An 18013-nucleotide genomic window follows, 5' to 3' on the forward strand; every position below is an offset into this window, starting at 1 on the left:
TAATTAGTTTCTTGTTTTGCTTTTTCCCCATTCTGAGTAATATTTGACTTTGATATTTATGTTCGGGGGGGGGGGAAGGGGGTGGAGAAATCTACACAATATATTAGTGTTTTCTCACTTAGAGCCTAGACCCCCCCCTTCCTTTTTTTTCCCTAATCTTCCAGAATCAAGTCCTAAGAATTTTGGTGCCTTCAAATAAGTACTGAAAGTTTCTGCCTATTAAGATCTTATCCTGTAAATCCTAATGTCATTATTCTTCTGTGTTTAACTTGTATTACATATGCACACATTTATTTTATTATTTCCAGTATTGTAAAGTAAAAATGCAATAATTTGTTACTATATTCACTATATTTATATAAGTACTAAAGCTATTTAAATATGTTCTGCTTAACTTTTGTTAGTACACACAACTGTGTGACATCAGAATTTTGTAAGCTACAAGTTGGAATAGATACCATCACCCCAGTGATCTGAATTCAAAGGAAAACACTAATGCTAGTGACAAACTTTTTTAATTTCTTAAAATCAACTTGAAATTATTCCTCTGCAAAACCTCATTCAAAACTTCCAGAGAATCTTGCTTGTTTAAAGAAAGACTCTGTGCTCCCTGATGCTGAGCATCTTTATTACCCTCAACTGACCAATCAAGAAACTCAATATTGTAAAAGACAGGGCTAGGTGGTACCTCTCCCTTTCTCACAGTGGCTTTCAAATATCCTTCAGCTTTGCCCCACGTGAGCAGTATTTTAAGAACGGAAATATTTACATGATCATTACATTCAGTTTTGTATTACTACACCTCAATTTCCTAAGGGTAAAACAAACCATTAATGTTCCTGTACAAATTATGATCGTTTGTCAAACGAGGTGCCAAAGAAGCTAGTATGTGACTATTTTTCCATTCCTCATGGATTATGGAACAGCTGTCAGATGGTAACAACTTACACTAAATATTAAGCTAGTCTACATTTGAACCTGTGAAGTAGGAGTGAAATTCTCTCATTAACAAGGCCTCTGAGCTTTTAGCTTCCCACTGAACATATCTACTTTATTTTTTTGGTGCAAGTTAAAAGCATGTGTTTTCTTGATTATATAATATGATAGCTCTGATAGGTGCATCTGTTATAGATACCCTTGACCAGTGACAAAACAATTACTAGCTAACCAGAGACTTAATTGCAACATGGTAAATATAACCAGAAATAAAAGAGTACACATGGCTGAGATTCAGATTGTAAGTAATTTGAAGACTAAAAGTCAAAGTGAAGATAAGAGCATATACTATAATGCTACACTTTTTATAGGCACACACACACACACACACACACACACACACACACAGAGTTTGCCGAAGTTGCACCTGAAAAATGAAAAGCAGAGGCTTTATCCTGGCAGAAGAACACGCTAAGTTCAAGGAAACTATATATCAATAAATCTGCCAAAATGTAACAGTGAATAAACTCCTACTACTAAAAATAGCATAATTTTGCTTTCCAAGTCCTGTAACATTATTAACAAACTGATACATCTTAAAGACTCAACAAATTCCTGCAGGATTCTACTGAACTCACCCTGAGGCAAAGGATGTTTAAGAACTACAAATATCACATAAGAATGTACCAGCAAATGAAATAAAACATGACAAGATTGAAAACTGTGGAAGGGTCTGTATATTTACACACTATTTACACACTAGAGTTGCAAAAAACTAGAAACAAAATAAAAGAGTAACAGCTAGCAACCACTGAATCTTTGACCTAATCCTCAAAGCAAGCAAGAGTGAATGGGAGCCTCATGGCTGGAAGGAAGGAACACAAATACAAATCAACCATCATTAAGGAAGGATTTAACAGGTATCAAGCATTTAACAGCCTCAAATCAGAACTGATTTTTCATGTCTTCCTTCCTAACATAATGAACAGGTAGAGAAGCAGAAAGGTTAAAAGGGGAAATGAAATTCACAATTGTATTTAACAGATAATAGGTCTAATTCCATGTATATGCAAGTTAAATACGAGTCAGCAGTTAAAAGCAGCATAGTAGCAGAACAGTGACCTGAATTTCTAAAACATAAAACCCTTTTCCTCAAAATTTGACAAATGCAAGAACAGTTTGTAGTCTCTTATTTTTACAAACAGATTTTTTAAAAAACATCTAAAAAAGTTTTAAAGCAACATATAACAACCAACATGCAACGGCAACTACACATGGAAATATATATATATACAGATGTGACTCAGCAGAGGGTTAGGTCTGAGTGGTACAGATGGGTCATGTTCTTCATTAAACTAGGAGATTAAGTATTTCCCCCCAAAAGTGAAGGTGCTGTCTCATAAAATGTTTCATGTTTAACTTAAATGGGAATTGTAAGCGTTTTGGATATTTCTACAAGCAACGAGTTAAACAGCTCTCTCCTTTGTTTGAACCATAACCCAAAAGCATTTTATGAGTGCACTAATGCACTTCAGTAAACAGAATTCACAATGGATACTCATTTTTCTTGGGGAATGAAAAAAACTTATCCCCTTTCTGTCTCACAACGCATTGGCAGGTCTAAGGTATCCTTTGCAGTCACACAGCTTGTCACATATTACTGGATATATTTCATTTACATACATGCAGGAAGCGGTTAAGCATTAGAATACAGTCCCTCACCTAAAGTATAGCTCTTTTAATCTCTCAAACTGTTACCCTCCTTATTCATGCAGAAACCAAGTTACACTATTTCTTAACCCCATATGAACCTCCAATTCTTTTTTTTTTTTTTTTGGGGGGGGGGAGTAAAGTAATCATAAAAAAAAGACCATAAAGTTATACCTCATATATTTAAATTCTCATACTGATACTACAGTAGCAATGCTATTACCTTAATAATATGTATATGAATATAAACAAATGCTTCACTTCATTTGTGTCAGCATTTGCAGAAAATAATATGACAGAGAGCAGGGCTCCAGGGATTCATTTGACATTACTGAACAACCTCTTAGCCTAGGATATGCCTTTAGCTGCCCTGCTGCAGACAGATTACACAAAGGAAGATCTAATACTGGCTTTGGAAAGTCTCAGAGACTGACTTGTGCAACACCAAGAATTCACTAATGGGAATGCAAATAGTGCCATCTTTAGAACAAAAAAAGAAAAAAGAAACACCAGTTTACCACCCTAAATATTAAATATAAATATTTTCTTAAGAATGTTTCTCTGAAAGGGCCTTATGAAGACTGCTGCATGCTCCTCATTGCTCCTTGAGCAATGGCTGAGATTTTTAATAAAAGATTTAGATTAAAATTTTATTGTTCCATCTTAACAGAAATGAATGAGAATAGTTTTACCTTCAGAGGACATAAAATCTAACACCAATGAAGTGTGCCCTAAAATATAAGAGATTGTTATTAAGTACTAGATTACTAGATACGACTCTCAGAACTCACTTCCAAAAACTTAATAATGACCTATATGTGGTAAAACTACCAAACTAATTTTAAATAATTATTGTTAATGAAAGTGCACTGCATATTAGAGACTCAGTTTAAACTTGAAGTAATTCTGAGGATTCTGATGCAATAGGATTTTCAGTATTCCAGTTGGGGAATATTCTACAATGCCATGAGAAACGGTGCTTCAAAAGGAGCTTGCTACCAGTTTAAAATTCAGAAGGAAGAGAAGGGAGGAATAAACCTAACCATCTCACTAGGGCTCCTTTAAGGATAGGTTCCTGCTGGTTCTGCGCATACTAGATAGTACCTAATACCATGAGAAAAGTCAAGAAGGTCAGAGTCATTATTCATAGTAGGAGACTACTAAAGTAAAGATTTAGAAGGGCATTGTTTAAACAATAACCCTTAGTTTATGCAGCAATTTTCATAATGTCACACAGAAAAAAAAAAGATTTTTTTTCTACAATATTAACATCTTGGCTGATAATTTTTGGTAAAGTGGACACAGAAGGAACCATCCCAGGTAACCTACCGATCACATGGTATGACAGCAGCATTCTAGCTGAAACTATGACACAAAAGTTTCTGTGCAAACTTTGCATGAAACATTGAAGTTAAAGTAGAATCAGAGCTCAGAAGGGGTTACTTCTGATTTTTTTCTAATAAAGAACTCATTCAAAGCCATAATATTACAATTGAGCATTTATATTGTTCCACAGGTCATCTTTAATAGATTTTTAGATGTGCATCAATTGAAGAAGAATTTGGAATGGAATAAAAAGCAGACTGGAAAGTTATATTGCTGTATAAAATAGGAAAGCCATTTGGGAGTATACTAGGCCTAACCTTAACAGGTTGGAGATCAACAATGCTTCATTTTCCACCAGCTGAGAATCTGACCTATTGAATTTAGAGATGACATTTTCCAATATTTTATTTCACATTTTTTGCCAGTCTTCTATATCTTTTAGAAACCGACATGAATTATTAACAGCTGTATTCTAGAGTCATCATGATGAAATTAAAACTAAAAAGGATAAAATTCTGCTCTTTCTTCCTTTTTTTTTTCCTTCTTTTTGTACGATTCTCAGTTATCTTTCAGAACTTTGTAATCCTTTTTCCTGGAATCATTCAGGCCACTATCTTATTTCTGTAAACAGAACAATCTGAAAATTTTAGTGGAGAGCAAAGAAAGAAAATAGATGAAGAAAAGAGATTAAGGCTAAACTGAAGACGGTGTAAAATGCTGAAAAGAAACTGATTTGTGTTGCAGTGAAACCACTTGTGATAGGTTCAGTAATCTTATATTATACGATACAAGCTTGACATATCAAAGTAGAGAAAGTGTGCACTGTATGGCCAGTTCTCACCTTAGGTCCATCTCCTGCGCAGGTGGTTGGGGAATGGTAGGAGACTTGGCTCCTTCCTGCAGCATTCTTACTTCTGCAGTCAGGCAGGTATAGAGTTTATATTCCCTTGGAAACAAAAGAAAAGCAGGAACTGAACTGTGTTTAGCTTTGTATTTTTCTGGAGTAGGGGAGATGCTGCCTTTTATTCAGGGTAAGTAATGAGGTGACAATCTGTAAGATTACGGTGAGAGACAGCTGTATGGAAAGAAGAAAATTACAAAGCAAAGAAAACAGAATAAGAAAATTAAAGGGAACTGTTGATGAAGAAGAAGAAAAATAACATAGCAGTAAGAGAAACAGCCATCTTCTGTGATGGGTACAAGCAGCACCCATTGATTCTGAAAGAAGTTCAACCTAAAATGATCAGACCACATGCAGATTTTGCAGCAGTCTAGTGTTGCATATTGTGAATTCTGAAGCAGTTCTAGTGCTCCTTTTGAAATGGAAATTTTCACTAAATAGAAAGTGCAGTAAAAAAACTGGTAAAATAATCCTTATGTTATGCCACTGAATATTATTACATGCAATTAATTTTACAGTGTACCTACATTTCAGACGCACTCTAAACTGCAGAGTATTATATTTTGAAAATATCACACAATGTGGTGGGGGAAGTAAGAAATTCTGGCAGCTGTAGAAACAGTCTGGATTCGGCATTTGGGAGGGAGCAGGAAATAATACAGAGTACCTCACTGATAGCTGAGAATGCGTAATAATACAAAGAGAAGTCTTGGCTAATAAACAAAGCTGATCAGAGCACAAAAAACATTTGTTTTGCTATAGCTCCTGGACTTTTGACATTTATTCAAAACAAATCATCCTGACTTTTTGAAGTTTATCTTTTTGCCCTTAATCACACTCAAAAAATGGTCATGGGATACAGAAAAATAAGATGCAAGTTCTTGCATCTTCCACATCCCAGCCCCAATCTACGAGTTCCAGCCACAGCTGTTCAGATGTGTGATACTATAAACTTGTCATCAGAATTCCATCCTTACGTATCTTCAGGAAACACTTTAATTTCAATAAAACAGCATGTTTACTGCAGAAGTATTTTTGTCAAAGCAGACTCCTCTTCCTAAAAGCATTAATTAACTGAAGTTCACAACTGTACTCACTTTTGAAAAGGCTATTTTCTCCCTACAAATAATAATAATAATAATAAAAATAAAATCAAGAAGTGTATTAGTATCTGCATCTGGAAAAAAATAATTCCAGAGGCATGATCTTTTCAGATAAGAATATAGAGCTTGAAACCCCATCCCCATTTCTAATCTCTCTTTGAGCACAGAGTGGGTTTTATCTGACCTTAGTATAGGTATTTATAACCAATGAAGAAATACACATACCTTCAGATACATGACTCACCTCAAGTATTTATTTTAGGAGGAAGTCACCTTCTGGACATGCTCCCCACTGACTATCAGATCAAGCTGTTGAGGCTTATAAAAACATAACCACTCTTCAAGTATGAGTGTTATATGCAATTTCTCTTTCTTTCCAAGCTCTTGGTTCTCACATATCTTGATGCTGTATGGTTTTAGGATGTTTTGCTGCATCCAATGCAGAACCTTTTCTCTTTAAATATTATACATTAATATAAAAAGGAATAATAGGCTATAATGTATTTTTTATAACAGCCAAATCTAGATGTGCACACACACACACACACACAAAAAAAAACACAACAAAAAAACCCCCCAAACCTACAAAGTGGCTGAAGTAAACTATTCCACAGCAAAAAGGCTTTTCTCATGTTATTGCCTCACTTACCAGGCATCCTAAACTACCCAACAAAATGTTGGCAAAAATTATGTTAATGCTAAGACCTCTAATGTCCTTAAAATTGCTGAATCAGTATACTTTGCTCAGGTGCTTCATCACCCATGAGAAGTAGCAAACACCTTAATCTGCACATGTCCAGGTAAGTAAAATTCATTTCAGCCCTCGCAAAACAAAACTACTGGTGCAGAAGATCACTGAACACTTTAAGCAAAATCCTGAACTAAGGACCTGATCCTCCAAATCTTCCTTGGCACCACTAAGTAAACAGACAATATTCTGAATATATGCCAACAAGTAAGGTTTAGCCCTTGCTCAGGCTGATCTGCCTGAATAGGGAGTATTATCCTGCAATTTACTGTTGCTCTGGAATTTTGAAATTGGATTGTATATTAAAGTGTTAGTTACTACTCTAATAATCTAGGAAGAATTGTGCTTATATAGACAACGAAATCCCAGTTCAACAAAGCATTTAATCTCATACTCAAAAACTGTTTCTACTCAGAAAACTTCTCTGCCTCAAATTAAAACTTTAAAACCTCTGGATTCAAACTTAGCTTCATTGTTGTAATGAACAACAACAGAGAAAGCCACCAGATACTGAAATGGCAAGCTCAAATGGATGGTTTGGATGCCCATACAAATTAATGCTAATACTTTAAATTACATTGGCCCATGTAATCAGAAGCTATATAACTGCAAAAATAGGAGAGGAGAAAAAGCTGGAGGTATATAAAACAGCTATAATGAGTCAAACCAGTGGTTACTCTAGTTCACTATCCTCTCTAAGGATATCAGTTGAAGGGACAAGAACAGCACAATTACGCAGAGCTGCTTCCCCAGTATGACTTCTCAGCTTCTAGCATGGTTTGGTTTAGGAGTTCCCCAAGCTGGAAGTCATACCTGCATCTTTAATCTTTATTTTTAATAAAGATTTTTCCTGTCATTAATTTATCTGATTGATATTTTAACCCATTTTGGCCATTACAGCCATCCTTTTTGGTCTATGTGCTACAAGAAGTAATTCCTTTGCATTTTGTCAATACAGTACTCAAACAGAAATATCAGATTATATGAATCAAAACATATTTGGTCATTTTGGTGCTACTTACAAATAGAAAAACCTTTAGTTACTGTCTCCTGATGCCTGAACGTTCATATGGATGGTGCAGGGAGGCACTGGTAGTTCAGTGTGGGAAGCATGGCGTGCTGTTCGGGGGATTGGAGGAATTAGAATGCTGTTCATGACTTTTGTAAAGCTTCAAGGGGAAGTGTGAATGTCTACATTTTGGATCTTTTCAAATGCTTTGTTCATCCACATCTAACAGAAGAAACTCTATTCCCCTAGCAGGTGGATCTAAAGGATGGTATGGTCAGTTTTTGTTAATCACCCCCCTGCTGCTTTCCATGTAAAGGAAAGGCTGAAGCATTTTACATTGCTGCCGCCTTTACATCTATAAATGGAGATAAAGCAGGTGTTTTTGCTCCACTCACTCCACAGCTGCAGACTAGGAAGCAAGAGAGCACCGATACTGATTATAGTATTTTGTTTTTCCCATGGGAAACACTTCTTCCAAGAAATATTTTGTATTCCGTTTGGTATCACAAGATATAGCACTCCAGACAGATGAAATATTCTGGAAATTTTAAAAAATATGAAGTAATTTTCCTCCAGTCTCTGTTGCCTTTCAATATTTCTTCCGAGATGCAGGTTAGCCACAATAAAAAGCATAAAGAAACAACCCAAAATAACAGCAAAATTGAACAAAAAAAAAAAACTTTCCCTGCATTAAATAATTTAGGGCTAACATCAAGAAATGAAAAGAGCACAAAAAAGAAACTAAAATTGCAAATGCAAATTTTAAATTAAGAAGCCACTTTTAATTCTCCAGCTGCAGGAATCTAATAATCACCAGAAAGCTGCTTATGGGCTGATAGAACAAACAGAAAATGCATCCATTTTACATGGCAGCATTTTCACTTTCTTGTTTTGTTATGATTTTGAATATCAACATCCAGGACAGCTAATAAAAAAAAAAAAAAAAAAAAAAACCACACACACACACAAAAAAAACCCACCACCACCAACAACCACACACACACAAACACACACACACAGACAGATAGCACAAGCCAACAGGTTGTGGAGTTTGGTAACTACAAAATGGCAAATAATGTTGTTAACAAAGTGTTTATGTATATATAATAGGGACTAACCCAAATTTGGAAAGAAAAAACCCCAAAGCTACTCTCTAGGATAATACTTAAATTGAGTAATTTTTATTGAAAAGTCTTTTAAATTAGTATGGAGCACACTATTACACTTAAGTTCTTATTTTAAAATTTTCAGAAATGGTAAGCAAGAATTTGTGAATGACAGCTTGAAGCCTTAAAAATTTAGCTTTGAGAATATGAATGAGCAACAAGCAAGATCACATTGTGGACTTGCTTCACAGAAGTTAGTTTCTTTACTTAGAATATCGATACAACTTGCAATATTAGGATAACCACGCAAAACTCTGAACTGAGATTTTCACTGAATTATATCTTTTGCTCATTCAAGGAAATACATCTTTGTATGGACATTGGACAAATTTCAAAGATGGTGTAAGTAGGCGGGATTCCACTCATATCACAGAAGTTTTCAGAACAGTTGGTCTAAATTTGCTCCAAAAGCCCTTGGTATGCAAGATATCGTTCTTCTAATTTGGATACAGAAATCTCATATAAAGAAACCTCAAATCTCACAGTTGTCATGCAGGGTAGCTACTCTGGGATATACCTTTGATTACACTGTAAAGTAATATTTGTGCTAGGCTTCCAATCAATATGAAAGAGTATTTTGTCAAAAGGCGCACCATTGGCAACGCTTGAGCATATTCATGAGGGCTTAGCAATGATTATGGTGCTACCACATACACAATAGCAGAGCTTCTATCACCATTGTTTTGTGTGTACTGCCCTGTGCATCTTTACTGGAGATTTTCCATAGATTCTAATAGCTCCCAGTAGGGCTCACCACAGCAGACCTCTGCAGAGCTTGTAAGCTGACGTTGCTATGGAGCACCACCACCATTACTGAATAAAGGTGCAAAACAGTGCATTACAGCTGACACGCAGCCATGGAAGGCATTAAGTGTCTTTACTGAGCTGTCACTTACAGCCCTGTGGGAGATCAGAAGCAAGTCATGGGTCCAGGAAAATAATATAGTGCATTAGCAGTAACTGTGACAGAAAACCGAAGGAGTTGCATAGAATTAGTTATACCACATATGGTTGTACTTGGCAAAGAATGACTGAACTAAAATTAACTATACTAAAGCAGAGAACTCTGCTGTTATGTTTCAGAAACTTCAAGGCAATGCTAGACTTGCAATCTGAAACAGAACTATTAAATCTAAAACCCCCCAGTTATTATGGCTACTAACTTTTGGGTTTACTCATCTATTTTGGTGTTGAGCCAAATCTCTCTTCAGGCTTACACATGCCAATCTTGTTCACTGCACTAGGAGTTATGAATGTATATTCCAGTAGCACAGCTTATGCCTTATAAGCATGTACAGCAGGCTAAGTAGCACTCTTCATTATTTTGTATTGTGACATTCACTTTTACAAACTTAGAAAGATTTCCACATAGTCAGATGCAATAAATTAGATATCATCATAATCCCTCAAGTATCCCTGATGCTGTCAGCATCTTGAGTTCTTGGAGTCACTCGTTACAAAATAAGCTTATTCATGCATATTTCTAACAGCAGGCTTACATGAGTAAACACAAGACTCTATTCTTTCTCCTCCAGATTTTTCAAAGGAACACTCCAAGTCAACAGGCAGGTGGCCATATCTGTCAATTGCTGTTTGGTATAAAAGCAAAGTCTGCTCTTGTCTTAAAATATAATTTACCAGCTTAGAGCAACTCTATTCAGTAAAACGTTCACACTCTTCTGACCTAAGTTTGTAACTCTTACTAAATAAAATGTTCCACTGGGATGCAAGTTAATATACATCCATACATACACATACACAAAATACATATATTCATACAATATTCTGTGAACTACTAATTAAAAATGGCTTAAGGTCAAAGAATAAACAACTTCTGAGTTACAATTACAGTTTCAGTACAGATTATATTTCCTTTACATATTAGATCCAGAGTTTCATAAGGCATAAAGGTTTATAAGGTTTTATAAGGTTCAACCGATCAGTGAATCTGTTACAGTGGATAATATATGCCTTCAGGTACACTGCTTCTGATCAAATCAAGATAATGGCAATTTCCTATCATTTCAGAGAGAGATATTATTCAGATCAACTCAGTAATGATTACCATTACAGATGACAATTCAGTATAATATTAGCTTATTCATTAATGATTTAGTTTTATTCTGGTAGTTTTCAGATGTTTCATGCTGGATCAGGACCTTTTTCACTGTGCACACATCCAGTGGAAACAATAGTCCCTATCTCCCAGAACTCCCAAGAGCTGTTCTTGAGGGATTCTTTTTTTTGGAAGATTTCTTATCTGTTGTCATTATGGTTTGATATTATTTTGCATTATCATCCCAGAGGGCATATTTGGAAAATGAAAAGCAATTCTTCATTTGCTACAGTTTTTGACTAGAATCAACGAGTTGAACAGCTTATTCTAAGTCTCAGTAAAGTGGACAGATTTGTCTTTATAAAAAATTGCCTCTATTTTATCGACCAGCTGGATAAAGCTTTGTAGATCTATGGAAATGTAACCCAGGCTACATCTCGGCTATCTTAATCAAACTACATGGAGTTAAATTATACCTTCACTATGAAAATAATAGGCTAAATCAGACTGCTTTAAAGCTATAATTAGCCTAATTTGGCCTTCAACTAAATTACTTTAAGAACGAGTATATATGAAAGTTTTAAAGGAAAGAGTAGTGCTAAGTAAACAAATTGATGTACATAATTTATTCTCATGTTGAAAATCAGTGAAGTCTGGTTCTATTGTAGACAATGGTGGAATTCTTAATGGTTCCCAAGGTTAAAGAAAAAGAATGTAAAGGAGAAATGATAAAGTATTGCATACTGGATGGAGAATGAAGCTCTTCCTTCCTCCAAAGAAATACACAGTTCAGTTCCCTTCAGTGTACATACTGGAAAGGTATAGGCATTACTTCACATATAAAGACCTGGATATGAAAAGACACAGATGCATTCTGGCCAAATATATATTGCCCATTGATTGATTCCATCCTTCTCCATAAAAAGACCTGTTAAGTGAAATTCTATGCATGTAATTTATGGAGCATTTTGATATCAAACAATAACAAATAAATAAATACTAACTGTAGGGGTGCTGCACCCACTGTATTAATAAAGTTTGCACCAGGGAAATAATACCACAGTATTGGTGTAGTGAATAGTAATACCATTTCCTTAAGGAACTTTTGATAATTCAGTAATTCCAACTCATATTTTGAAGTTGGTACGCATTTCACTATGAATATCCTATACTCATCTTTCAAGGACTTTTTAATGCTGTATGGCTTTGGGCTGAAGCAATAACAACACATATGAGAATTTTAAGCTGAGACTTTCTGAAATAAATGTCAGTATAGAGAAAGGGAGCAAGGTTTACACGGCTGTGAACTGTCTTAAACTAACGTTTTCTTATGGTTAACAAAATAGTTTAAGTCCACTGCCGCTAGCCAAATGTAGATTATTTTTAATTTTGTTTTTAATGGCTACATACCTTTATTTTTTGATTTCCCCAAATAATTCAAATAAACACTGGTGGGAAAAAAAAAAAGATGCCCATTAGCATAACTGCTCAAAAATAACATTAATGCCTTATTATTTATAACATATTCATCTAAATGTTTCATTAAGTTTGTAATGTAATATTAATGAGAAAAATAACTAAAATTTTCTGGACCCAGCAAGCACAAACTGCCAGCTAATCATTAAATCCCAGTTCTCCTTTCACTTAGTTTCATCTGCACAGGTTCCTCACAAATTTCCATTCACAGATCACAAAAGAACAATTTGGGTTTCTTCAAGAATTAATTAGACATTTGTATGAAAGACACTAGAACAACTGCTCCTCCTGTGAGTTCATAAAGCTGTTTAATTTGCTCTTGTATTTTCATTCAGAGAAGCTGGCAACACCACAATAAAACACAGCATGCACAGAGAGCAAGCCAAATTTCTTACTTAATTGTTCACTTTCATTTACTATGCTCATTTAAAAGATGCAAGCACTAACACCTTTTAACCTCACCAATGACACAGCTGGGGCACTCTTCACACATAATACAGAGTGACTTAAAATAATGCACCCCTTGTCAATCTGTAATGAGTATTCAGGTTTAGATTTAAAGTCTGTACTTGCATTAGCAAAAGGATGAAAACCCCTTTCTTGTCTAGTTAAGCTTTTATTATGTTTATATCTTGACAGCTAATTGCCTGAACAAAGGAAAATAAATACTGACCAGGAAGTATTGATGTGTATGTTAAATGCTGCAGAATAACAAGACAGCATATTTACTGATTTCTTTTCTTGTTCTTTTTATTAAGATTTTAGCTTTTTCACTGAGGAGCTAAATAGCTAATGGAATGATGCTCTTTGGCCAAAGCTGTCTATATAAAGGTTCTATTGAGCAGAAATAACACACAGACTTCTGTAATAGGTGCAAAACAGATCAGATTTCTGTATTCAGCAGAGGTATCCCACAAGAAACTTGGCTTAGCCAGACAAATAATTTTACTGAGAAGTCAGGGTGTGCCCTGTGGAGAGTTGTTCAAGGGTGGAGGCGATTATAATCCTCACTCTGAACAGCAGCCCTGGTTTACAAGAGCTAAACAGCTGTTTTATACTGCTACAGTATTTTTTCCCTACTTCTCCAGCCATGGGGTTGGAAAGCGCTGGTGCATCCTTTTCACCTTAAGCATTAAAGCCCTTTAAGATTTTCAAATTCACTATTTGCAAAGAAAAATCTAGACACTAACTCTAATACGTGATGCAAATATTGGCTCACTATCATACCAGCACTAATGTCCATCTGTTAGCATGGCATTTAGCCCACATACAAGGTGGGATGCCAGTTTCAATAGGGCATAGGTGCCAATTAAATACAAATTTAGAGTGATAGCCTGCAGAAGGCAGAAAATAACATATATTCCATTAAGAGGCATTTCTAATGGTAAATACTGCCAAATGTTTTATTGTAAGGGATTACTTATGTTTATGATAGTGGGCATTATGAGTCAGATCTAAATCCCACAAAATTCAAAGTTGCCTTCCAAATGATACAGAAGAGGGTGTGCGTGTGTGTGTGTACATGGATATAAAAAAAAAGTGTCAAATCCTGCTCTTAACTTGAATGGCAAGACTATTGAATTCATAAGGAAAAATGACAGCTTTGAGAATGTGCCTTTTTCCAGTCAATGTACATGACAGTGAAAACTCTCTGTGCACAGAAAGTACTAATTATGTTTGATTGACAATGCAAAGAAACACTGCAGTGTTTGTCCAAAAGAAAAAAAAAGCAAGCTTTGGCTAGTCACAATTCTGTATTCTTCCTCCTCAACAGCAAACAGGTTTTGATTAAATAATATTCATTCCAGCTATCTGCCAGTTTTTTTTTCCACCTGAAAGAAATGTATTACCATAAGAAAAAAAAATCTGGAAATTGACATTTATTTACTCTTCAGAGAAAAGGGCATTCAACAAATAATAATAAAAAAATCGGATTAAGGTATTATTGTTTACTGATGAAAAAGAACTCAAATTTCCTTCTCATTTCTCTCCTCCTCTGCACCCCCTCCTACCTGCTTTCCAGTTTCTATTATTCCATAGTCTTTCAAGACACTTTCCCCCTACAGAACACATTTCCTGTGATGAAGACAAGATGGAAAAAAACACAACATGAAAACAGATGATTTCTGTGAATTATACGAGGTGCGAAGGCAAGAGGTGCAAACATGGGAGAAAGATGGGCAGAATCACAGGATCAGCTAGAAAAAAAAAAAGGACAGACATCACAGGTGTGAAATACAAAGTAAGTACCACTGGAATCACCAAATGTGGTGAAAAGAAGAATAGAGATGACAACGGTACAAAAAGGCACAAAAAGACAACAAGAAGGAGCCACCAACCGACTGAAGAAGAAAGGGCAGAAACTGCTCCCCTACCACTACCTCCTATTCGAGCCCACAAAATTCGCACATTCTCACCCTAGCACCATTCAGAACAAGGGAAGAGGAAATGAAGAGAATGCAGTTAACAACAACAGAACAGTAAACTCTCCAAGTGCAAACAACTGACAGTTGAATGACCCTTGCCTCTCCTACTATGTCTAATGACACAAAGCCTTACCTCCTACAGACTCCCCAAACATACATACATGGAGCAGAAGCATTCCAGTGATGTCAAGGTTAATAGTTTGATCATCAAATTCACATGGGATGCTTCCAATTTTATTACTGACAGCCATTGAACATTTGTGGGGGGCGAAAGGAGACTGATGGTGTTTTACGAATTCCAGACTTCAGACTGGGTTCAATTTCACTACCAGTGTTACAGTGTGCTACAAGTATTATGGATTGTAATGCTTTATAATGTTTGGCTTCTGCTGAGTTTTTTTAGAGAAGTTCCTCAGCTCTAAAGAGCCAGAGATGGAAGTGAAACAGATGGAGTATTTAACAGGGTTTCTCCTTCCCAGGGACGTGGACAGCATCACACGAGGCTTTCAGAAAGACTGAAAGAATGACCTCTACAAATGGAATTAGTTCCTCCTCACTGTTACTTTTTTGTTTTGTTTTGTTTTAACTTAGAGCCTACGCCTAATACACTGGGCTCCTAATGTCTGTCATTCTTAAATATTTACAAATGCTGCTGAATGTACAGATAAGCTATTTTGAAAGTCTGTGAGAGAGATTAGAATGTTTTATGTAGCATATAAACAAATCTTGCCACTTTAACTGGAAATATTTTACATAGACATTCTGTTACAGTATGGGAGTTGAACATCTTGATATTAATATACTTGTTTCTGTGGGGTATGTCACACAAACAACCCTCCTTTTTTTAAGATTTACTTAGCGCTGTGTCTGAACAGGGAAATAACACTGTATTTCCAATGCCTGTCTTTGTTCTTCTGTCAAAATTAGTGTTTCGAAGTGTCAAACTCATCTATTATGCAGATTTCTGCCAGCAAAACAGAATTTCGTTTTTCTCTCTTTCCCTTTTTTTTTTTTAATAAGGAAGTGGGAGTAGAGGTGGTGTATTTCAGAGGCAGAAAATATATAACCCAATCAAAATGAAAATAATTTACAAAATTATCTCCATAGCATACTTGATAAAAATGCCTGACATGAATTTTCATGCAGTCACGCTGGAGACATATCTAGTGTCTGTTGTACAAGGAACTGAACTTTACAATGCAATGCAATATAAGCATCCACCCTCTGTAAAAAAAGAAACACGAAGGATTTTCCACAATACTCATCATCAAAAGCTTGCAATAGCTAATATCTGAATTAAGGTGTTTTTTTCTATTCAAATCTTCACTTGGAGAAGTCTTGAAGTGTGAATTTCATATTTGGAAGAAAAACAGGATAATTTAATAACTCCGCAGTTGTCTTCCATTTTCTTTCTCTCCTAGAACAACCTTAACCTCCTTCCTCCTCTGAAATATGTTAACTGTGACACACTTTCTATATCCTGTATAATACAATCTCATTTACTGAAAGCAGTTCAGGAAAGAGGAGTTTCTGAAAGGTGTAGGAGCGGAGGAATTGCAATTTTAACTGCCAATTCCTGCAAAAGACCTTGTAAAGTGACTTTAGCTGAATTAATCACTGAAAAGCACAGAACAAGATATCTGTAATAATAACAGAAACTAAGCTAATAGTCCAAGTAATCTGGAATACAGAACAAAATAAATCTCGCTCTAGACTACATGAGCTTCACATGAGAGAAACTGTCAAATCCAAGAGCACAAACCAACGATAGGTATCAATAGTAACAATCAGGTAATAACTGAGAGCTGTAAGAAAATACAATGCAGTCTTTCATTGTACCCTAAACAGTGTATGTCTTCAAATTTGGCAGTGAACTGTAAAACTAATGGCCCTTTATTGAAACTATCCTGCTAGTGGGGCTATCCTTGCTTTATTTCCAATATATAACAGAGGTGACTTAATAGATTTCAACTGCTATGATCTGAGATAGAAGAACTGTTCTCTGATTTAATAGGATCCTAAATCATTAAAGCTAGTTAAATTACAACAACCTCAAATTGTAGTTGAATCCACAACGTTAATTCACAGTGCAGAATATGGAACATCACTGTTTCTGCCTCTACCTTGCCTACAACAAATAACGCAAAGTGAAATTTCCAGGTATATTTTTGTAAATCAACCTAGCAGACTGCAATGCTGTAGTCCAATTTGTTTACTCTTTTCACAGTAAAAACATGGTAAAAGTCTGTATTTGACAGGAGACATTAGAGGCCTTTGGTCAGAGAGGAGGTGACTTTCCAGTAATGAATTCAGTGTTGCAGCAGAGAGACCAATAAATTCACTGTAATGGGAAGTTTTAAACTAACTTGGTTATGGACAAATGTATCTATTAGCAACAACTTCTGCTACAGGGAATGATCTTCGAAAAATATGTAAATTTTAGCATTCTCAAGGAGTAATGTAATGCTTGTAACCCTTTTTCTTCACTGCAGTCAAAACCTGAAATTGTGGGAAACTATCTTGTATCAAGAACCTTTAGTATTGTATATGCCATCTTTAGGAGAGTTCCAGTAAGAAGATTGCTTTCTTGTTGTATAAGAGTGCATGAGTCTGAGAATTTACTGGTAAAGGCTTACAGAACCTTCCCTAGAGTTTACAGAACACCTATCATGCTTTTCTGTAAGTAGATAAGTTGTGAGAAAATATTAAATGGTAGAGTGACCTAATTTGGCTGCCTTGAAAACAGATAGGGAGGCATCTCTCAAGGCATAAAGTTTGGGAAAAAACAAAAAACAAGCAAGCAAGCAACAACAACAAAAAAACCACCCGTATATTTCCCATTATCTACTAAGGCAATGTACCTCTTTTTTTCACAGATGAGTAAACTAGGATTTCTGAAAGAAGAATGAATTGGTCAGAACATTGTATATATACACTGATATGATCAGAGAGAGTTTCATATCCCATTGCTCTCAAACTAAAATGGAGAACTGTGATCTGAAAGGCTACAACCGGAGAAAGACGTTGTTGGAGGAACAAACAAATATGCAGACAGGTTAAACACAAGACAAATTTTATAGTCTCTCTGGAAGCATGATTCCTAGATGAAGGTTGTTCCAGAAACTGATTTCAGGTAATCTTACTCCACAGTCTTAT

General features: G+C 35.6%; 1 protein-coding gene across 1 annotated transcript in view; it reads right to left on the minus strand.

Annotated features, from left to right (window-relative positions):
- ROBO1 (roundabout guidance receptor 1) overlaps positions 1–18013 on the minus strand; it is a 744575-nt gene that overhangs the window by 681776 nt on the left and 44786 nt on the right. The gene's annotated exons all lie outside the window — the stretch shown is intronic.

The sequence above is a fragment of the Apteryx mantelli genome, chromosome 1, assembly GCF_036417845.1.
Source record: "Apteryx mantelli isolate bAptMan1 chromosome 1, bAptMan1.hap1, whole genome shotgun sequence".
Lineage (NCBI taxonomy): Eukaryota > Metazoa > Chordata > Aves > Apterygiformes > Apterygidae > Apteryx > Apteryx mantelli.